At 44.2% G+C, this 23,058-nt stretch overlaps 1 protein-coding gene across 1 annotated transcript in view; it reads left to right on the top strand.

Annotated features, from left to right (window-relative positions):
* Positions 1 to 4,013: 4,013 nt before the first annotated feature.
* CORO1C (coronin 1C) overlaps positions 4,014 to 23,058 on the top strand; it is a 73,358-nt gene continuing 54,313 nt past the window's right edge. The window contains exon 1 of the mRNA XM_039243361.1: positions 4,014 to 4,116. The gene's annotated coding sequence lies outside the window, so the exon portion shown is untranslated. The remainder of the gene's footprint in view (positions 4,117 to 23,058) is intronic.

Below are 23,058 nucleotides of genomic sequence, written 5' to 3'. Positions count from 1 at the left end.
TCTTGGTTTTGGCTCAGGTCATGATCTCACGGTTCCTGAGATAGAGCCCTGCAGTGGGCTCTGTGCTGACAGTTGGGAGCCTGCTTGGGATTCTCTCTCTCCCTCTCCCACTCCCGCTCTTTCTCTCTTAAAATACATAAATAAGCATTTACAAATTTTTTAATGAACAAAAAAAAAGGCAATCCATCTGTAGCTGCTCAATCATTTCCAGCTCCTTGTTTGCAGAAAGAAGCAATCAAAGCAGTGAGAATCAAGATTTATCAACGTGGCGTGAATTTTAATACTCTCTGAGCTTTGTCCTCTTCCGTCACTCAATTAGGGGTCTTGCCTGCTGAGATTACTCTAGGGGTTTTCAGTCTCTCATTTATTTAATATTATTATTATTTGTTAATGCTTCCACCAGGCTAATTCACTCAGCCTCCAGGTTGCCCTGGCAACCCAAGACTAATGCCCCATTGGGTACAAAGAGAGACCAGAAAAATGATGTGCTGAGGCGTCTCCACATGTAGGTGTTGTGATCCTTTCTTCTTCACACAAGGAGCTCGCACCTGTGTCGTGTAGGGTTTGGAATCACTCTTACTTTTCCTGATCATTAAGTTCCCTGTTATCTAGCATGTGCCTTAGGTCACTTGAGAGGGAACCGGCTTTGAGAACTGCAACAGACTCTAAAATCCAGCATCTCGGGGCACCTGGGTGGCTCAGTCGGCTTAGCGAATGACTCTTGATTTTCGGCTCAGGTCACGATCTCACAGATGGTGGGACTGGGGCCCGTGTTGCACTCCGCGCTCACAGTTCAGAGCTTCCATGGGATTCTCTCTCTGCTTCTCTCTCTCTCTCTTTCTCTCTCTGCCCCTCCCCCACTCTCAAAACACATAAATAAGCAGTAAAAAATATATATATAATAAAAACCAGTCATCTCACTTGGATCCGGGTCCCTTCACGTAAGGGCCGGCTTGGGCAGAGACAAGATTTCCTTCAGGCTCACAAAGGGGGTCTGCTGCAGTTTCTAGAACAGGGACGGGGCAGTTTTCCCCCTGCAAAGGATTATGCAATTTTCCTGCTGTTTCTGGGAGTAGGAGCTCTGGCCTGACCACATTCAGGGCAGGTGTGGAGTGGGGTGGTGAGCCTTGCTTGTGGCCTTGCGTCTTGTGCAAGAATCACCTCTCCCAGCCCAGGGGTAAAACAAGGAACCAAAACAGGCACCCGGAAGGGGAAGGTCTGCAGATCCTTCTTTCTCATTGTATTCCATGGTTGTTCTATGGTGTTATCATCTGGGGGAATTTGGTGTCGTGAGAGATTTTACTTCTAGTTTCATCTTTTAAAGATCTGGGATAAGTGAATCAACAAGTTTTAAACAACTGCTGCATGATAAGCACTGTGCCAGACGTTTTGCCACGCCTTAGTTCGTTAAATCTAAACTCCTGAAATCTTCGAAACCCCTCCCTGAAGTAAGAGCGTCTGGATGAACTTCCCTGAATAGATAAAGAGAGTAAGACTCAGGGAAGGAAAATGACTTGCCCAAGGTCACACAACTGGTAAGTAGAGGAGTTTGAACAGAAGGCCAAGTCTGCCGGGATCCAAAGTCCCTGTTTTTCCTACCTTTCGTGCTGCTATATGGGGCAGCTGGGTGTAATGGCTAAAGGGCAAAGGGTGCACATTCTGCTTTTAAAGAGGGATGTGCGTTCTATCATCGACTCTGCCTGGCTCAACCTCTGCGGCTTTGCGCAATTAATTTAACTTTTTTTTAAAAGCTTAAAGCTTATTTATTTATGTTTGAGAGAGAGAGAGGCAGTGGAAGGGCAGTGAGAGAGGAAGGCAGAGAGAATCCCAAGCAGGCTCCACATTGTCAGCACAGAGCCCGATGCAGGGCTCGAACTCAGGAACCGTGAGATCATGACCTGAGCTGAAATCAAGAGTTGATCAATCAACCAACTGAGCCATCCAGGTGCCCCACTTCTTATTTTCTTCACCTCTATTGATGGGGATTAAGAATTGTTTTTTGTAGGGGCACCTGGGTGGCTCAGGCAGTTAAGCGTCTGACTTTGGCTCAGGTCATCATCTCGTGGTTTCTGGGTTCGAGCCCCGCATCGGGTTCTGTGCTGACAGCTCAGAGCCTGGAGCGTGTTTCAGATTCTGTATCTCCCTCTCTCTGCCCCTCCCCTGCTTGCACTCTGTCTCTCCCTGTCTCAAAAATAAATAAATATTTTTAAAAAAATTGTTTTTTGTAGCCATAGAATAGTTGGGATTTCAGGAGATTTTGTGTTCAAAGCACTCAGATAGTGCCTGGCATATAGAAGCAATGGAAAATGTTGGCAATATCTGTTCCCAAAGAGTAAGCCAGCTTGTTTCCGGTTCCTTCTCAAAGCACTGCATCAGCCTTCATTTTCCCCAAGCCACTCAAAACCCTGCTACTATCACTGCCCTTGCTTCATTAAAAATAGGGATCCTAATAATAGCCAAACGTTTTTGTGCATCACCAAATGCCTGGCATTGCACTAGGTGCTCCACTATCATCATCTCTCATTTAAATGAAGTCAGTGGCCGAGTCTTGCTGTGGAAGGGATGCTCAGTCCCTCCTGTTAGTGGCTGCTTGAAGGCAAAATGAAACTCACCCCTCCACTTGGTTGAAGCCCAGCGATAGCAGCAACAGGTACCATTAGTGAAGGGCTCAGCACAAGTTAGACACCCTACTTAGTGCATTACTAAACTCAAGGAATCCTTCCAGCGAATGGCTGCTACAGTCTATATTTTACTGCTAAAGAAACAGAGGCCTAGGGAGAATAAGTAAGCGGCTGTTTGAGCTCTTCCGGTTCAAAGTGGACCAAGATCTACATAACACACATGTCTGAGGCTAACGCTTACAATGAAAAATCCCTTCCTGTGAATTGCAAGGATGCCTTGCTTTGGGAAGTAACTACCCCTTGACAGGCCTGCTTTGTTAATTCAGTTCCTGGGGTCCAGCTTCCCTAAATCTTGGTATTTCAGAATGGGACTCTGGCTATGAACAGGACAGTTTCACGCTAAAGATCAGGAAATTCTGGCCTGAGGAGGTGAAGGGAACTGACCCAGGACACACAGTCTGAACAGCAGCCAAGCTGGGACTCGAATCCACTGCTCTTTGGCCTGAGCGGCTCAGTTATTAAGCAAACGGGTGAAGGGCTTTGGCCAGGAAAAAGGGAAGGACCTTGTATTTCTTATTTCCTCACCTGCAAAATAGGGTCAAGATGGGACCTCCTCCAGTAGGGGTGTGGCCCAGCCCAGGGACAGCCACCCTGTGCTAGGAATGCGACAACGGAAAGTGGCGGGCCTGAGCGCTGGCAGTCCCCAGAAGCGGAGGTGGGAGGGGGGCGATGGGAGCAGGAGCCGAACTTCGGAAGTCAGAGGCGGGAGTTCGCGAACTCGGGGCGGGCCTTAGAGGTTTACGGGTTTAGATAGCCAGTGGGCGGGGCCCGCGTGATGCTGAGACTAGGGTGGCTGGTCCGTGGGTGGGGCTTCTAGAAGCGGGGCGGAGTTTTGTGGCGCCGTTGGGCCAGTTCGGCAGCAATGGGAGAGTAGGCGGGCTTGGGGAGCCAGGAGGCCGGCTAAGGGTTTGGCTGGGGCAGTGGGCGGGGCTCAGAGGAGCTGATGTTCCGGTTTGGAGGGGCTTTGGGAATCTTTGAGGAGCTGGAAGATGTGGCCCCGCAGAGCCAAGCGGGTCAATGGGCGGGGCTCTAAGAATGCGGCTCCCGGTTCCGAGGAGCAGTGGGCGTGGCCCTCCGGCTAGTTGACTAGTGGGCGGTGGGTGTGCCTGGGCACCACCTTCCTCCGCAGCCCACCGGCATCCCTCGGCACGACCAGAGGGGGCGCTAAGGAGAGTGGGGCGTGGAACAAGGGGTGGGACGTGGGCTTCCCCTCCCGGAAGTGGGCGTGGCGCTCCGCAGCCTCAGGACCCTCTGGTTGGGCGCGGCGCGGCGCGGGGGCGTGGCCTGCGTGCGGCGGCGGTGGCGGCGGTGGCTGCCCGCGCCCCTCCCCCGCACGGCGCTCAGTGCCAGGCGGGAGGCGGCAGCGGTTGGAGGCTTCGCCGGGCTTTGCAGCGGGGACTTCGGCGGCGGCGGCGCCTCAGGCACCTCGGCCCTGGTGAGCAGCGCGCGCTCGGCGGGGCCACTCGCGGGCGAGCCGGCGGGCCGACCGGTCCTCTCAGCATGTGCCGGCGCCGGCTGACAGGAGCCGGCGGGGCGTGGAGCAGGGCCCGGTGGAGGGGAGTGGGCCGTGGTGGGCGCGCGGGGCGCCGATCCTTGGGCGGGGGCTCCCCCGGCCGGTGTGCAGCGTGTTGGAGCCCGAGCTGCTGGCCGAGGTTCGGGACCGAACGGCTTGGCCTGGGGAGAGTGAACCGTGGTCCCTTTGGGAGGAGGCTGCCCAGGGGAGGCTTTCAGGGCTCCAGAACCCCCGGAGGGCGAGGAGTCGCGGGTCGAGTGCGGACGGGGCTGCTGGAGGAAGGATTTGAGGGGCTAGGGACTCGCCTGGCTGGGTGGGGCCTGGGGTGGGGAGGGGCTGCTTGGGGCTAGGGCTCCCAGCCTGGGGGGGGGGCCGGGACTGGGGGCGGGGTTTGAGCCGCCCCGGGGAGCCAGTGTGGGGGGGCGTTGGCCGCGGCCGGGGCAAGCTGGGGCCCTGCGTGGGAGGGGCGAGGGCGGCGGTCTGGCCTGAGGACTGCTGGCTGTGGGTGCGAGGCCAGCTCAGGGCCCTGAAGATCTAGCTCGGGGCTCGGGAAGGGCGGGGCACCGCTGGAGCTGGAGTAACGTGGGGGGGGGGGGTCGGCTTGGGAAGCGGCTGAGCCGGGCGGTGGGAACAGCGGGCTGGGAGGGCCGGGACTGGCGGGGTGGGGTCCGGGGGGGGTTTGGGAGAGGAAGAACGGAGCTGGCACGCTGCTTGCAGGGTCGGGGGGGGGGGCAGGAGCGTCAGAGAGTGAGCCGGGTGATTCAGAGATGTGCTCCCCCAATAGCGGAGCAGCTGGCGAGGGACGCAGTCGAAAGGAGCGAGGTGCAGGTGGGGCTCCGCTGCGCCTAAATGACTGGGGATGAGGTCAGAAGTGGAGGGTGGAAATGCAGGAACCCAGCTCCCCGCCTGTCCACACAGGCGCGTACGCACCAGCTCTCCGTCTCTCCGATGATTTGAATGTGTTGGGGGAAGTGGCAGGCTGCGAGGGAGAGCCGAGAAGAAAGGGGCTTCCTCTTGGAGCGAGGCGCTGGCCCTGCCGTCCTTTTTTGGGAGCGTTCAAAGGGTGTTTTTTTTTTTTTTTTTGATCGCTGGAAAAGGAAACGTAGGCTTTACGGCATCATGGTTTAGAATCACATCCTATATTTGGCCTTAACGTAGGCTGCCCTTGTTTTGTGGTCCAGAGTACTCGCTCTACATGTTGCAAACGTGGGATTCCGTGTGCGAAGCAAATTGCAAGTTGTTCGTCTCCCCCAGGATAGAAGGATACAAAGGCCTTTCTTTCCTCTAAGGCATTTAAACAGAATGGAATATAGTGCAAGGTTTTAAACTGGTCCTGGGTGGTGACGGTCTTTTCTTGCGGTTACAGTTATCACAGAATATTAGGCCCTCTTACCGCAGCCTTCCTGCCTGGGATTACATTCTCAAACAGTCCTTGTAGGGCTCTTAGTCACTCTATATAATAATGCATTTCATTGTCCTTATCTGGCAGAACTCTCTCCTGACACCAGGGCCTGCTAGAATAGACAAAAACATGATTAAGTATAAGCAGTTGCTTTGTACCGTCTGCTCATTTGGGAGGCAAACAGATATCTGTTTATGGAACTTCACTTTCTGCATTCCCTGTAAAACTGAAGAAATGGGGAAAAATCCGTTTGGGATTTGATTCTGTGTATTTCAGAAAACTAACTTTAGGAAAGTAATTTTCTTTTTGGAGTGGAGGTACATTTCAGAGACACAGCGTTTGGGTGTGAAGTCTGCGAGTAACCCTCAGGTCCGAGAGGTTGCGCAAATAGGCGGAGGGAGGGAGGGAAATAAAACTGGGGATTGTGTTGTATGTTAGGCCTGACGTTCTGCGTTCTGTGGTAGGTGATAGCCTTGTGTACTGAGGATTGACCAAAGATTGGTATAAAGGTCGGCTACACACCTTTTTGACAAATCCAGAATGTGCCTTGTCCCTAGTTGTTTCTGATTATTTGTAGTAGGTACATTAAAACCTGATGAATTTTAATAGACACGTACCAGTGAGCTGTCACTGCACACAGTATTGGATTTTTCATGATCATTAGTTAGTTTGCAGATTGTGCCAGTCAACATTTATGTCTAATAATTTATATATAGTTTAGGATTAGGTTCAGGGTGACAATGAGTAGTTTTTAAACACTGTCTATTTTTTTGATTTTTTGATTCACATTGTACACTTAATGCAAATGCACCTGTCACTTTCGGGATCCACTCCAACCATAAGGAGGAGAGTCACCCCAATGCCTGTGAAATGGAATGTTCAAAGGGATAAATGACCAGCTCTCAGTTATGTGACTGGGACTGCAGAGATTCCGTTCTTTATAATGGCAAATTGTTTCTTAATGCTTTGATTTGTCACAAACTGGTACTTTAGAAACAGATACTGTTAACTGGGCTGTTTTACCTTTGACTTTTTCAGAGGTGGAACAGTAATAAATTTGGATGCCTCTTGCATATTCAGGGTACAAATACATGCTTGTTTTTCATTTGGTGACTTCCCTATGTATTCCTGTTTCTGAGTTATAAAAACTGTTTCCTGATACTTCTCCGACTTTTTCAACTTAAGATGCCTTTTCTGTATTAAAACATGGAAATCCTCATGAATATTTCAGTATGACCCAGTACCTAGAATCTTAAGTAATAGAATCTCTCTGGGTTTTCTTTGCCCTAGTTTGGATCCTTTAAAATGAGTGAACAAGATTCTATACTCCTTTTTGAGGGCTTGTTTGTATTTTAATAGTGCATAATGGAATCTTTTTTGTTTTATAACTGTTTTTTGAGATAGAATTCACATACCATACAATTCACCCGTCTAAAGCGTCCAATTCAGTGGTTTTTATTATATTCACCGCAATTTTAGAACATATGCATCAGTCCATAAAGAAACCCCAGACCTATTAGCGGTCCTCCAACCCCCCCATTCTCATCCCTCCCCTGCCCTAGGCAACCGCTAATCTACTTTCTGTCACTCTGGATTTGCCTATTTTGGACATTTCGTATAAATTTCATATAAATCATTCAGTATGTGGTCTTTTGTGTCTGTCTCTTAAATCATGATGTTCTCGATGCTTATTTATGTGGTAGCCTGTATCAGCACTTTATTCTTTTTTAATGGTCAAATAATATTCCACTATGGATATACAGTGTTTTGTTGATCCACTCATTGGTTGATGGACATTTGGGTGTTTCCCCTTTTGGTCATCATGAATACTGCTGCCGTATGAACATTCCTGTACCAGCTTCTACGTGGACATGTTTTCATTTCTTGGGAAAATAGCTGGGTCATACTGGTTACTCTGTGTTGAACTATTAGAGGAACTGCCAGATACCAGTTTCCAAAGCGGCTGCATCATTTTACAATTCCACCAGCAGTGTATAAAGGTTTCAGTTTCTCCACATCCTTGTCACACTAGCTATTCTTACTTTTTGACTCTAGCCGTCCTGGTGCATGTGAAGCAGTATCTCCCTTTGCTTTTGATTTGCAATTTCTGATGGCTAAGGCCGTCCAGCATCTCCTGAAGTAATTAGCAGACAATTATTGTATGTTTTCTTGAGAAAAATCTCTATTCAGATGCTTTTCTTATTTTTAAATTGGATTATGTTTTTATTATGAGTTATTTACATATTTTTTATTATAGAGTACCTTATTAGATGTATGATTTGCAAAATTTTTTCTTCAATTCTCTGAGTTGCCTTTTCACTTTCCTTGATGGTGTCCTTTGAAGCACAAACGTTTTTAATTTTGGTGACATCCAGTTTACACATTATTGAGTCAGAATTGATAATGGAGTTAAAAGTTATTTAGAACCTAGATCATCTTGTCATCAGTATTTCGGTTATAGAAGTTAAAAGCCAAATGTGAAGGGGTTCGGGAACAATTTAAATTAGTTCTGAATCAGAAAGGGTTCATCAGGAACATGTCCTTCCCCTGCAGGCTGAAATCCTCTGGTGGCTTCCTACCTCGTCGTCTGTGGTTAAAGGTCAGGCTTCTTCCTGTGGTTGTGGATCAAGGTGTCTCTGATTTCAGCCTGCCTCATCTCTCATTACTCTCCTACCTATGTTTTCATCTTCGCCGCCACTTCCCCAAACATCCCAACCTTCAGATCTTCTGGTGATGAGCTCATTCCTGTGCACCCCCATCCCTTCCATCTGCTGAATCCCCGTTGCCCTTTGGGGTCCTCCATGAAACCTTCCTCATCCCTGCAGGCAGACATTGTTCTTGTCTTCATGTATCGTACATCCATCACTACTGTCCGCTATAAGGAGCTGGACCTGAACGTGAGGTTACAGTCAGAGAAGCGCCTTCCATAGAAGGCAGGATGTGAGAGAGAAGTTCACATGCAAGGCAGACTGAGATTCCCTTGCTCACAGCTTGGGCTCGAGTGCCTGTTGGGTTGTTTGCTGAACGAAGGATTATTGAAGTTAATTGGAAAGATCTTGAGGTCAGTGCATTTCTCTGATGATTATTTACATCTTTGTTGCCTGGGCTGAAGTAGCATGGAGTGATTCCCCTCTGCCTTTCTGGCACCCGAGTCTGGCTCTTGCCGAAAAATCGCTCAGACATAAAACCAAGCTTTTGAAGCATTTTTCCAGGGGCAGAACATTCTCGTCCAGGTTCTCCCCACTTAATGAACAGTGATGACTGGTGCACAGCCTTCTCAGTAGGACAAGTGGCCAGAGAACCCTTTTAGTTTGGTAGGATTCCCACCCCAAATGCTGCAGCAGCCCTGCTGGTGGTGTCGGCCAGTTGGAACCACCTCTGTGTACACCTGATAATGGGTATAAACTGGGTTTTCAGAGCATATGCTTGCTTTCTTTTCATTCTTTTTATTTTTCCATTGTCTCTTCTCTCAGAGCATCTGACTCAAGTAGTAGTCTTTAGTTATATTTTGGGTTCTTATGTTCACTTCTGATGCTTTCATTGAAAATACTCCACTTTGCATCTTCCTAAGAATTAGGACAAACCAGTTGGCGTTTTGGGGAACGTTTCCTTTGTGTGTGTGTGTGTGTGTGTGTGTGTGTGTGTGTTCACTGAAGTGGTTGGATTATGATAAGGTAGTAAAGAAAAGAAAAATAAATTTCGGGTTTCTTTGTGTGATTAGGCTCAGTGCACCATCCCTCCCTTATAGAGTTTCTTGCTGCAAGAGAGTTTTACATGTAAAGAAACTGAGGAAATGAAAGGTGCAGGCCTTTAGAGCTGGACTGAGCTGGGTTCCACTCTTGGCTCCACTTCTTTGTAAAAAAAAATTTTTTTTTTAAATATTTATTAATTTTTGAGAGAGAGACAGAGAGAAGGAGACACAGAATCCGAGGCAGGCTCTAGGCTCTGAGCTGTCAGCACAGAGCCTAACGCAGGGCTCGAATTCATGAACTGCAAGATCATAACCTGAACCGAAGTCAGCTGAGTAACCGACTGAGCCATCCAGGTGCCCCTTGGCTCCACTTTTTAATAGCCGTGACTGACAATTGCCTCACCTCCCTGAGCCTGTTTGTGTAGTGTGGATGCTAGGGTGCCTTGCTGGGGTATCGAGTAGACAGTGAATAAATTTGTGTTCCCTCTGTCTTCACTCCTAATGTCTGTGAATGAATGGAACTGGGGAAAATCAATAAGAGTAAGTTTAATACATTTTATTTCTGATATTAAGCTATTAACGCATGAATTCCCACTCCCACCTCAGCATTTTAGACTTCAAATCAAAGTTGAATTAAAGAAGAGGGAAAAAAATGTGTAATTTTAGGGCAGGAAGGTAATATTAAAGATGAGGCAGGTGTTTTTTGTTTTTGCCTTCTGTCTGACTTGGAAATGCCTATTTAGACAAGCTTCTCTAATTCAGGCCTCCCTTGTATTCAGTCTCTATGTTGAGGAAAAAGGTTTAGTTCCTGGAAAAGACTGATCTTTTTAGGGTTTGGAAGGAGATTGTGCTGGGGTGCTTAAGATCGTCATCTGGTTATGATGTGAATGACAGCATTGTGATCAGCTGTAACATTCTGTGTGGGAAAAGAGCCTCCGTAGTTTCATGGGATGCTAAATTGGGCCTGTCATTTGAATCTCACATTAATAACACTCCTGTTTGCCGCAGTAAAGAGAAATTAGATTAGTGCAGAGGTCAGGGTGAGAGAAACTGAAATACAGATGGAGGTAGGAAGGCTTCTATCTCGTATGACTAAAGGCAATACTTTTGCAATATATGTCCTCCCCTTTTAGGGTCATGAAATTGTCTACATCTATTTTTTAAAAATTATGAAAATGGATCATACATAGACCAGTATCTTACCATCTTTTAAAAATTTTTTTGGGGAGACGCCTGGGTGGCTCAGTCAGTTAAGCCGCTGACTTTGGCGCAGGTCATGATCACGTGGTCCATGGGTTCGAGCCCTGCATCGGGCTCTGTGCTGACAGCTCAGCCTGGAGCCTGTTTCAGATTCTGTGTCTCCCTCTCTCTCTGCCCCTCCCCCACTCGTGCTCGCTCGCTCTCGCGCTCTCTCTCTCTCTCTGTCTCTTAGGGAGAGAGACAGCACGAGCGGGGGAGGGGCAGAGAAAGAGGGAGACACAGAATCTGAAACAGGCTCCAGGCTGAGCTGTCAGCACAGAGCCCGATGCAGGGCTCGAACCCATGAACTGTGAAATCATGATCTGAGCCAAAGTTGGACACTCAACTGACTGAGCCACCCAAGCGCCCCTCTTACCACATTTTAAGGAATATGTCATTTTGGGGCATTTGGGAGGTTATTTCTCAAGTCCAGAGGCCTTTATTCTGGCCCACCCATGAGACCTTTATAAACCCAGCTGTAGACCTTTATAAACCCAGCTGCCTGGGCTTGCCCTCCCTGGTGACTCTGAATCACAGCCAGAGTGGAAAGTACCTTACTGGTCTCTTCCACTTCTTACAGATGAGGGGACTGCAGTCAGGAGCACAAGAGACTTGCCCACAACCAGGACCTTAACTGTCCCTCCCCCCTCCCCAGCTTTCTCCCACCTCTTTCCATGTGTAGTGTGAATTCATTTTTAGAGTTGGTGGTGGTGATTTATAGTGTTGCGTGATTTTTTTTTTTTTTTTTTAAACAGTGCGAACCTGATGTGCTTTCTCTTTTTAGTCCTTGACCGAATGCACCAGTTCCCTCTTAACCTTCCACCACGGTCTCTTGACAGATCTACTCACAGAGTTTTTTACCTCTTCATTTTATTACCACAATCAGTGTTTGTACTAACATTTATGTGTATGTGTTTTCTCACATCTTTAGATTGCACATGTATTGTACACTATGAAGCTTGGTCCAGATTTTCAGGCTTTTTAAAGATGCATTTTGGGGAAACTTAAAAATACACGGAGTCTCTTGGATGAGCCTCTGTTAGATTTGTTTTTTTCCTAGTTTTAATGTAAAAGATCCCTTTTTATTTCTTCAGTCGTATAATCTAACCATTAGTAAGCAGTGAGTAAGTATATCAAAAGTTTCAAAGTCCAATTAATATTGCAGAGACACCTTTGCTCTGTGTCTTGCCAGAATAGTCAGCACAACGGGGCCACACGGATGTGAAGACACCGATTTTGACAGCAGCAGCACATACGGGTACTGGAGCTGCACAGATCATAACAGGCAGTGGGAAAACCCTTTGAGATTAGCAGTCGATCACAGCTTCACGATGCGGTCATTCTGTGTCCACAGAACCAAGACATTCTGGGAACCTGGGCACATGGCAGTTTGGTACTGGAGCCTTTTTTTGCCCCATTGTGGAATCAGATATGTGTCCCCATATTCTGACAACTGCTGAGGTCTTTATCCTGAGTGAACAAAGCTGTCATTTTTCAGTTTTGCGAAAGGCCATAAATACATGTGGAAAAGGAAGTGTAGGGAGAGTGAAGCCTGTGACAGGGTGTTTTCCACTCTGGATATTGTAGGGGTTCTTGAAAATAATTCCCCAGACCCCCTCCTTAGCACAAATGTTTAATCACTATTGTTTGCTTACTGCACATGAAAGATACTTAAATTCCTTTTCATAATGGTCAAGCATTCTTTTCTGGTTAAAGATTCTAATTCCTTCCATTCTTAGGAACTGAAATAATGGAGGCTGACTTATTAATTAATATAAAAACTTAAATGCTGCCTGAGTCGTGACCGAGACACACGTGAACTTGAGCTATCATCTCCCTGAAGCAAAAGGATTTATTGGGAGACTCTTCACTTTACAAGCTAGATGGTGAATTAATTTTGCGGTTAGTAGGCTCTTTAGCTTAACGTTGTCATCCTAGTTTTTTTTGGCAAGCCGGAGTGAGGCCTCAGCCAACAAGTGCTGGCCATAGCTCTTTGTGGTGGTATTTAATAAGATGCGTGTTGTCGGTTTTAGAAATGGGGTAACCTTAGGCTTTCTTACTTGAGCCATTGCTGCTTTACAGTGCTACTTAGGAAAGGATAAGTTGGATGTTTTGTTTTTTAATACCTTGAGACTTTCAGTTTGTTCTTATGCAGTGCAGAGGTATCTTGCATGCCCTGGGCTGAATTACATTGTCCAGTGGAACAAACAGTGCATATTACCTGCAGAGGGTAGTTGTGAACCAAGTGGTTTTCTACAACTGAATGGTTGAGAGCCCAGATGCAGTTTCTGTTTCGCAGGCGCTGTGTACATTCAGTCTTCAGCCCAGAACTGGGTTGGGTTCCAAAGTTGAACTCAGTTACTTGGAACTCAGATGGCATGGCATTTTTGGTATAGATTCAGTATTATAAGTTTCCAGCCTAGACTGAAGAAATCTGTTTAATTCATAGCACAGGGTTTTAAATTCTTTTTCTTTTCTTTTTTTAAGTTTGTTTATTAGAGAGAGAGAGAGAGAGAGAGGCAGAGGCAGAAAGAGAGGAAGAGAGTTTCCCAGGCAGGCTCCACACTGTCAGCGCGGAGCCCCATGTGGGGCTCAAACTCCTGAACCGTGAGATCATGACCTGAGCCAAAATCAAGAGTCGGGCGCTTTAACTGACTGAGCCATCCAGGCGCCTCAGGGTTTTAAAGTCTTAATGGTGATAGTGGAATCCTGGATCCTGGGAGCTGGGAGTCATGTGAAAAAGAGAGGAGGAGCCACGTTCTACCCCCACCAGCCTGTGGTGGCATCTAGTGGCCTCTTGCCCCAGAAGCCCTCTGCACCCTCAGCGTGCTCACCCTCCTTTCTTAATTTGAAACTTCTCCTCCCTTGGGTAAGCTGATCTCCTTTAAGTAGTAGTAGTAAAGCAAATGATTCACGTGCATTTTCCCTACTGTGTTCCTGGGCGGCCCTAGTTACTGCTAGACAACCACTGTAGATCAGCGCTAGGGTGACGACGGGCTTCAGTTATATTATTTTTCTCATATCCCTTAACCCTTTCCGAGGTACAATATCCATATTTTGAAAAAGGAGACTCCTTTTGATAAATCCTCTCTCTGAAATTTTGGCATTCAGTCAGCATGACAAGGTTTCGAGGGGAAAATTGAACCGAGGCGTGTGGAATCAGGCAGGGCCCATGTAGAGGCTGCCCTATGCCTGCAATCAGGAAGAAGCCTGCCCGCTTTTGAACTGTTAACTCTAAAACAGTTCATCTGGTAAGTTTTGTTTTTGTTTTTTTCCCCCCGAAATACCCATGATCCCTTTTTTCCCCCTCTTTCCATTTGGAAACCACTCTTGAAAGGGTCTTAGGTTTGAGCACTGACTTGGTTTCTTTGACCTTTGAAAAGTGGATCAGAGCAGGGTAATGGCTGTAAATTGGGTCGGCTTGTGCTGGCTAAAGCTAGGCACGGATCTCTCTCTATTTCCATTCCCTTGTAAACTTTTAAAACGTAATTTCTGTGCTTAATGTGGAGCTCGAACTCATGATCCCATGATCAAGAGTCACATGCTCTACTGACAGAGCCAGCCAGGCATCCCTCGAGTGTATCATTCTTGATACTGAATTCTCTGTGGGGACGGAGCCCCATGGGAGTTGAGAAGACAAGATATTGGAGAGTCAGTATCTATGGGACACGGAGTTGAGGCCCTGCCCGAGGGTGTGCAGAATGGCACGGGGCTGATTTGGAACAGGTGTAATAGAGGAGGGGTGTAAGGTGGATAGAGAAGAGGCGTGGATTGTGGGAAGTCATAATAGAGTATACAGTGCATTTAGGTGAAATGTAAATATAGTGTAGATGTGGGGTTACAAAGGTAGATGAAAGTATAATTTGTGGGTGTGACTAACATTAATGATTCCTGTGCTAATGTGAACTATATTTGGGATTAAATGGGTAGAAATTTAAAAATAAATATCTGTATGGAATTATTAGTTTTCAGTTTGTGAAAGTGAACAGTAATGCCACTATATTCCACATTCCTTGAAAGCAGAGAATGTCTTACTTTTCTGTGCCTCTATTTCCCAGCATGCTGCCTGGCACCCAGCAGATGCTCAATAATTATTGGTTGAATAATTGAATTTCAGTTTGATGTGATCTACTTGTGATAGAGATTGTTAGTCTTCCCATTTTATAGAAGATGAAAATAATGGAGACATTTTCTTTTTCTTTTTTTTTTTTAAATGTTTATTTATTCTTGAGAGAGAGAGCGAGCACAGTGGGGGAGGGACAGAGAGAGAGGGCGACAGAGGATCCAAAGTGGGCTCCGTGCTGACAGCAGCAAGCCTGACTTAGAGCCCCAACTCATGAACCGCAAGATCATGATTTGAGCCGAAGTCAGACATTCAACCAAGTAAGCCATCCAGGTGTCCCGAAGGGGATGTTTTCTATGTCATAGAGGATTGCTAATTGTAAACATTTGTTTATTAAATTATATTATAATCTAATCCTATAGTTTTTATTATAAATACTGTAAACAGTGCGTGGTATACATGTACACATTTATTTATTGAGCTGTGTTTTATTTGTAAAGCAAATTTTGGAGTTCTGGTTACTTAAAGCTTGAATTCTGATGAAAAAGAGAGTTGCATTATCTATTAGTATTCATTGCAAATTTACGTAAATTCTTGAATAAGCTCAAAGTATTGGCAGCATGGGGTTTTTAGATCTTTGGTTTGTAGTTTGGTTAGCAACTTTGACTTTAGAAACAATTGAACTAGCATCAGAGTGGAAACATGCTTTCATCTTGTGAGTTTTTGTTGAAATACATATGAGAAGAACCATTATTTGTATCGAGATGAAGATTGAAAGCTAAAAAAACTTGAAAAAACTGAGTTTCCCTTTCCTGTCGTTCTCTTCTCAAATTGCATAATCTTCAGTGCATTGCCTCACTGTTGAGTGCCCTCAGTGGCCCCTGAAGGGCCTCCAGGGCAGCTCCAGAGAAGTCACCTGACAGATCTAAGCTCATTTCAGTGGCTCCTGGAGCTGCTCCCAGGTTTTAATATGTTTGGATTCATTTGACTTGAGAAATTGACAAGAAATGGGTAAATTAAAATAGGACAAATTGTATACCATTCCAATTGTTGAATCATTGGGGGGCTCATTTGTGCAATATTAAAATTTGAAAAACTATAGTTTTCAGTTTATATCGTATTAGTGATGAGCGATCACACAAAAAAATTGTTTTGTAATTGTGATAAGAGATCATAAGAATTGTTCTGTAGAGACACCTGACTGGCTCAGTCAGTAGAGCCTGGATGGGACTCTTGTTCTTGTGGTCATGAGTTCAAGCCCCACATTGGGCATAGAGCCTTAAAAGAAAAAAAAAAAAAGAATTGTTTTGTAATTATAATTGTGTATGGTGTATGTGTGTGTTTCTGGCAATTTTTAGAACTTACCAAATTATAAATGTAGTTTTTTTGCTTGTCTGTTTGCTATAAATGTAGGCTTTTAAAAGAGTATTAGGCATGGGAAGCCCCCTGATCTTTCTGCTAGTTTTCTACTCACGGTGCTTTAAAGAGGATTCTTCCTACTTTCTTTTGAGGCACATAAAGTTTCTCTTTTAGTTACAGTCTAATTAATTTTACATCAAGAATTGACTATGCTTTTCTTTTCAGATCTTCATACAGTTTGGAAAGAAGATAGGTTTTGGGGGGGTTGTGTTAGTTTTATTAGCTAAGAGTACTAAAAGCTATGGAATATTCACTCCCAAAATACTTAGCCCAACTGTTTCCTCCCCCAAAGAGGGCTTTATTTGTCTGTCACACTTCCCTGGAGATTTTTTCATTTTGTTGGTGAAATGGGATGCATGATGTTTTTTTCCTGAAGAACTGAGACCTTCAGAAGGTATTGGGTGGTGGTAAAGTATTTATTTAGTAGTAACTACATTTTCCCCAGTGGAGTTGCATTCTTCAGTTTCTTGTATTCTGTTGTAGATACTGATATTCTATGGGTTTCTTTGTTCTCTGCTCCTTTTGAAGAGAGGTGTGCTGATAAGGAAGTAGTTTGTAATTTTTTCAAGTTTGTTTATTTATTTTGAGAGAGAGAGAGAGCAGGGGAGGAGCAGAGAGAGGAGACAGAGAATCCCAAGCAGGCTTCTCACTGTCAGCACGGAGCCTGATGCGGGGCTTGAACCCACAAACCATGAGATCATGACCCATGACCCCCAGTAGTTTGTATTTTTTACCAAAATGGATCAAACAAAATGTTTTGCCCTGAGGCACAGTAAGATTTTAAGAGGTATACTTTCCTATTTTTACAGGATGTCTGAAAATTCTGGATACATGGGATTTATATTTAAAGAGTGTTAAGGGGCACCTAGGTGGCTCAGTCAGGTTAAGCGTCTGACTTCGGCTCAGGTCATGATCTCATGGTTTGTGGGTTCGAGCCCCACACTGGGCTCTGTGCTGACAGCTCGGAGCCTGGAGCCTGCTTCGGATTCTGTGTCTCCCTTTCTCTCTGACCCTCCCCCATTCATGCTCTGTTTCACTGTTTCAAAAATAAATGAGCGTAAAAAAATTATATTTAAAGAATGTTAGTTTAATTTTGAAATTGCATGCTCAATATGTTTACCTTCAAGCTCTGGGCACATCTCTGGGCACAGTACCTTAATTAAAGCCATGAATCCAGTTATTAATCTGAAAAGGTACAATAAGAAATTTAAAGTTTTTCTCTAGCTTTTTTTTTCTCTTTACAAACACACTACTTGTAAAGAGAAGGCTCTTTGGAGCTACTCGTAAGAGGTGGTTCTTTGCCCTGGTTGTTGGCTCCTTCTCCTGTGTGCACGTCTGCATCCCAGCATTTGCCATAGTGGCACGTTAATGTCAGTGGCAATATTTGATTGTGACGTGTCCTCCAGCAGATTGTAAGCTTTGAGAACTAGGGCTAGGCCTCCTTGCTAACCATTGCGTCTGCTATGTCTGTCATGATGCCCAGCACCTGATCAAAGCTCAATAAATGTTTGTTGAATAAATGAATGATGAATGACTAGGATGAAAGACCTACTACTCAGCATTCACAATTGAGTGTATGTGTTGTATGTATATCCCTGTGAGTTCTAAAAACGAATTGAGTTCTCAGTGAATTATATGTCTTTTATTGGGGGCGTGTGGACTGGATCCCAGGGATGTGGACTGGATCCCAGGGAAAGAAGCATTTCGTATTGACTCGTTATGTAGGCTTCAGGTTAAAATAGGACCATAGAACAGGGGCGCCTGGGTGGCTCAGTCGGTTAAGCGTCTGACTTCAGCTCAGGTCATGATCTCACGGTTCGTGGGTTCGAGCCCCGCATCGGGCTCTGTGCTGACGGCTAGCTCAGAGCCTGGAGCCTGCTTCAGATCCTGTGTCTCCCTCTCTTTCTGACCCTCCCCTGCTCATGCTGTCTCTCTCTCTCTCTCTCAAAAATAAATAAAATATTTAAATAAAATAAAATAGGACCATAGAACAATAACTTGTTTTAGTTGTTCATTTTATAGATGAAGAAACCAGCAACTGTAGGACCAAAAATGAATTAGTGGTTAAGTGACTGTGTCAGGATAAACTTGTGTCTTGCCTCTGAGCCAGTTTTCCTACTCTGCCTCGCTGTTCCCTTGAAACATTGTCAGAAGTGTGTGTTTAGTCACAGCCCAGGGTATAGGGCATTCAAAAGGAAAGACTGAAATTCTTCAGTGCAAGGTGATTACTTTGTTTTTTGACATTGTTAGTTTCACCTGTGATGGCAGCCTTTAAAAAGATGCCTTTAAAAAAAAAAAAACCCCAAAAGATCTGGGAGTCCAGTATTTTCATTTCCCGGTACAAGTATATTGGCAAAGAATTATTAAAATTTTATTCCAAAAGTAGCTCCACCTGACTAAGTGGTGGAAACAGACTTAGCAACATACACAGTGTGCTTTTTAGCAGTTGTTGATAAGAGAAGTAGGTCATTGGTATAGAGAGGGTATTTTGAAACACATTCATCATTAAATTTTAAGTGAGATTGCCGGGTCAGTCAGGTCTGTAAAAGTTCTGTCGTTGATATGAGAACTCTTGGGATTAATTTGGCTCTTTGATGAGAAGAGGCAGAGTTCAGCTTCTAAGACTGGTCTCTTGTGGTGCCCTTGAGGGAGGCGGCGTAGCCTCCGAATCGGATCCACAGCGTTCTCTGGGCAGGTCGTGCCTGCCTCTCCCTGACTCTGTGATGGAGACTTCTTTCGCAGTTCTTCAAAGCTCTGGGGATGGGGAGAGGTGGTTGTGTTTATGAAGATGTTGGCGATAAGCAGCAAATTGGGAGAATATGAAGGATAGTAAACATGTCATCCTTGCATATTCTTAGGAAAAATCTCCTGTTATTCTGATAGTGCAATAAAAAAATACATTTCTATCATTGAAGAGCAAGAGAGGACCTCTAAAATCTTATAATCTCATGTTTTAGTAACTGTAAAATTTCTGTAACGTATGTCATTATTATTATATTTTAAGTGAGTTACATGCCCTATGACGGCATCTTTTAGTTGATAAACGGTCTCTTTAATACAAGTGTGAGAGAATTTGAAGATTTGTATTTTTTACATTTAGGATCTTTACCTGTTGCCATCTTGATGTTCATATGCCAATTTCATTTCTTTTTTTAAATTTTGGCTTTATGGAGGTATAGGTGACATAAAATCATAAGGTATTTGAAATGTCTGTTGTGATTTTGTTTCTGTTCTGTAGCTCATTTCTTGTCTGACTTCATTTTTAGCAGTCATTCTCCTAGCTGTGCGTTCGACTCCAAATCTTCAGGGAAGCGTTTGAGTCCCCGTCCCCTGTCCCCAGCTTTTCTCTGTAACAGGTTCCTAAAATGAGTACAAAATTGCAAAATGTAAAAGTAAGAGTTCTTTTCTTAGAAAGCTTTAAAAAATAAACACCGATTCATTGTTCCTCCCCTTTTGGAAATTGCCCCTGATGCACAGGTCTCTGCGTCTTCACGCAGGCCCTTCCGTGCTGTGTCTCGGACAGTCGAGCGCAGAGCCCTCTGGCATTAGGCCTCAGGGTCTTCAGTCAGAGGGTAAAGATTTGCTTCCTTAGGCATACTTCATGCTCTCTGTTGGTTTCTCTGTATTTGAATGTTTACAGCCAGTTTCTATATTTTATAAAATGTGAGCAAAATGCAATTCCATATTTAAAAATTGTGCAGACAGGCCTCGCGGAACCGTGAACGGCTGAGGCAGCACCCCACGGGAGAGCCCTGAGTGGCCTCACTGGCTGACGTGGGAAAGCCAAATTGTGTGTAGGATCAGGAGTTTATCATTGAAAAAGCATGAAAGTTCAGGGGGCGGACAGTTGAACTGCCCTGTACTTTGCGGTTCAGGGTCATTGTGTCTCTCCAGAAGTCTTTTATCTTTGGACAAGTCACATAATGTTTCCGCACCGAAAATGAAGGGCCTGAATTGATGGGCTTTGGAACCTTTTCCACTCCCGGCTTCTGTGAGGACTCAGCCTGGATGCTTCTTGGTGGATCTTACTTGTGGGTTTTGTTTTGTTGTTGTTGTTGCTGTTCCTGGAAACATTTAAAAGCTAAAATGATAATGGGTTATTGAATCAAAACAAGGTGCGTTTATAATTGATGCCTCGTTCTTGGCATTTTGCCCGTGACCTGGATGGATGATGACGATGGACTAGAACTACTTGGGAGGCTGTAATGAGGATGCATTTTCCTGCTTTGTTCTGACTGTTCTGCGTGTCACGATGGATTGAACCAACATCAGGCTGTTCCACACTTGCAGTCAGTTGTCATAGTGGTCAGCAGTTTTTCTAGGGAAAAAACCCATTCTTTTCCAGCACCTCAGTGTCATGAGTGGGGTCCAGATCTCTTTTAGCCATAGCTGCTGTGTGTGAGGTCTGTTGTGTATACTACTTTCTGTTGTGCTTTATAAGAGACGCTGCATGTGGTCTTATTTCTTCCTTGTTAAAACAGCCCTGTTAAAGTAGGTAAATTACGGGTATTTTTTTCTTGGAGTGTGTCACATATGAATCTGTTGGTTAAGGGACTGGATGCAATGAAAATAATTTGATGAATTCGAGTGTCACTGGTAGATTTTGTTTAAGAAAATTCAAAAGAGCTCAGCCATCTCCTATCCAGAATTGATGAATGTTGAATTTTTGTATTTAATCAGAGTACCTCCCATATTTGCGTGGGTGTCTGCTCTCTTTGAATGTGTATTCCATGTAGGCTTACATATTCCACTTCCAGCTTTCTTAAAAGCACTTTCAGTTGTTGGTATTGCCATTTAAATAGCTGGTTTTCAGACATTTGTTTCCTCATCCACTATCTTAGTTGGCATTTTCTATTAAATAATGCATCCGATTTCTCCCACATTAAAGAGTGCCTGACATAAAAGCAGCAGTTTAGAGGGAACGTGTTCTTTCCCTGTTGGGACATTCTGGAGTGTTCCTGTGGTTGCTGCTGGCTCGGGAACATTTTGTGAGCACTTGAGTAATGGATGCTCTGGAATAGTCTCCATAAATGTGCTGGGCAGGATTTTGCTACTAGTAGGGGTTTTCCTGTATGTGTTCCTAGCAGGATGTGTTTCCTTTCATATGAACCATAGAAATACATCTGCTGGAATCTTTAAACAGATAACTTCTCAATAAACAGGAAAATGTCAAAATTGTGGTCATTTTTTATGAGATTGATGGAAGTAGACAGAGAGAATAGAGAAAATGGAGTAACATTTACTCAGGTGTTTTGAGTGTATTTGATTTGGTACCATTACAGTATAAACACCCTGTCTTGTCTATATTGTTTCGTCCTAACATCCAACACATTTCTTGTACGGCCTATGAAATAAATTTTCTATGTAGCACTTGGCAGTACCATAAGACTTTACACTCTCCTCGAGGTTGGGGATTATCAACTGACTGTAAGATGGAAATTAGAGAGTGATTTTTAGCAAACTTTCCTCTGACTCTTATCTGGGGCGCCTGGCTGGCTCATTTGGTAGAGCATGCGACTCTTGATCTTGGAATTGTGAGTTCACGCCCCACGTTGGGTGTAGAGATTATGTAAAAATAAAATCTTAAAAAAAAAAGTCTTTAAGCCATGGAGATAGACCTTATTTTTAACAGCTTGTTCTTGGTTAAGATGACCACCTAACATGTGAAGAAAATTTTTAATTGTTTTTTTTTTGTTTGTTTCCTTAGATGAGCCTGTTAAATGAATGTCAGCAGTCAACTTTTAGATTTTTCTTTGAAGCAAAAACAAGAGTATATTATCTACTGCGTAGAAATCTTTGTGGAAATAGAAAGTTGTACAGGAAATTTCCATTTGGAAAGAAAATGGAATGTAAATTTGTGCAGCCACTATGGAGGCTCCTCAAAAAATTAAAAGTAGAATTCCTTTATGATCCAGCAATTCCTCTTCTGCGTGTTTATCCAAAGGAAATGAAATCACTATCTTGAAAAGGTATATATTGCACTCCCACGTTCATTGTAGCATTATTTATAATAGCCAAGATTTGGAAACAATCTTAAGTGTCTAGTCAACAGATGAAGAACTGATAAAGAAAATGTGGTACGTCTATATGTATTGCATATATATGTATGTATAGATATAAATGTATATGTGTGTAAATAGACTATGCATGGCAGAATGTTATTCAGCCATAAAAAAGAAGGAAATTCTGCCATTTGTGATAACGTGGATGGATCTTGAGGGCATTATGCTAAGTGAAATAAGTCAGACAAAGACAAGTACTATATGATATCACTTATGTTTTTAAAAAAACAAAACAGAACGCATAGAAACAGTGATTGCCAGAAGTGGAGGGAGTGAGGTGGGTGAAATGGGTAAAGGTGATCAGAAGGTACAGACTTTAAATTATAAGATACATAGGTCTTGGGGATGTAATGTACAGCATGGCAACCACAGAAAAGATAAAGAACTTTAAAAAAATAAATGTACTATGATAGTCACTGGACAGTCAAGACCTAACTCTTAATTCTCTTTTCTGGTGTTCAGTACTACCTGGGGGTTTGGGCAGGGGAGATGACTGCCCATGTTTCTAAAGTGGAGTTTCAGCTAAACCCTAGAGAGGGCATTTCATAGTTGAGCCTATGCTCTCAACCTGTTCTCACGTGATCTTTCAAGGACCTCAGTTTTTATTATAATGAAAGCCATTTTAGGATAGTCCCAGTCTTATTAGAAATACGGGTAGAATAACTTTCATATTATAAAGCCCTAGGTAAGGTTTATAGTTCTACACTTGATGGAAGTTAAAAAGCATGTTGCGTTTTCTCACATCTAAAGTCAACTTATTTTGAAATTTGTAAACAATTCTTAGATTTGCTTAATGAATGACTTATTACTACATCTTCACCACTGCTGTGATGATCCTTCAATTGCAAAGAAAGAGCCCTACGCATCTTTAAGAGTTTTAATGAGCAGGCAACGCCTCCAGGGTTCTACTCTGACAAGACATTTAAAATTCTACCTAGTATTTCTTTGGACTTTGTGTCTGTTGTGTTAGTTCAGGATTTTTTCATTC

The sequence above is a fragment of the Hyaena hyaena genome, unplaced genomic scaffold, assembly GCF_003009895.1.
Source record: "Hyaena hyaena isolate Hyena2069 unplaced genomic scaffold, ASM300989v1 scaffold_0, whole genome shotgun sequence".
Lineage (NCBI taxonomy): Eukaryota > Metazoa > Chordata > Mammalia > Carnivora > Hyaenidae > Hyaena > Hyaena hyaena.
This window is presented reverse-complemented; position numbering and strand designations above follow the sequence as displayed.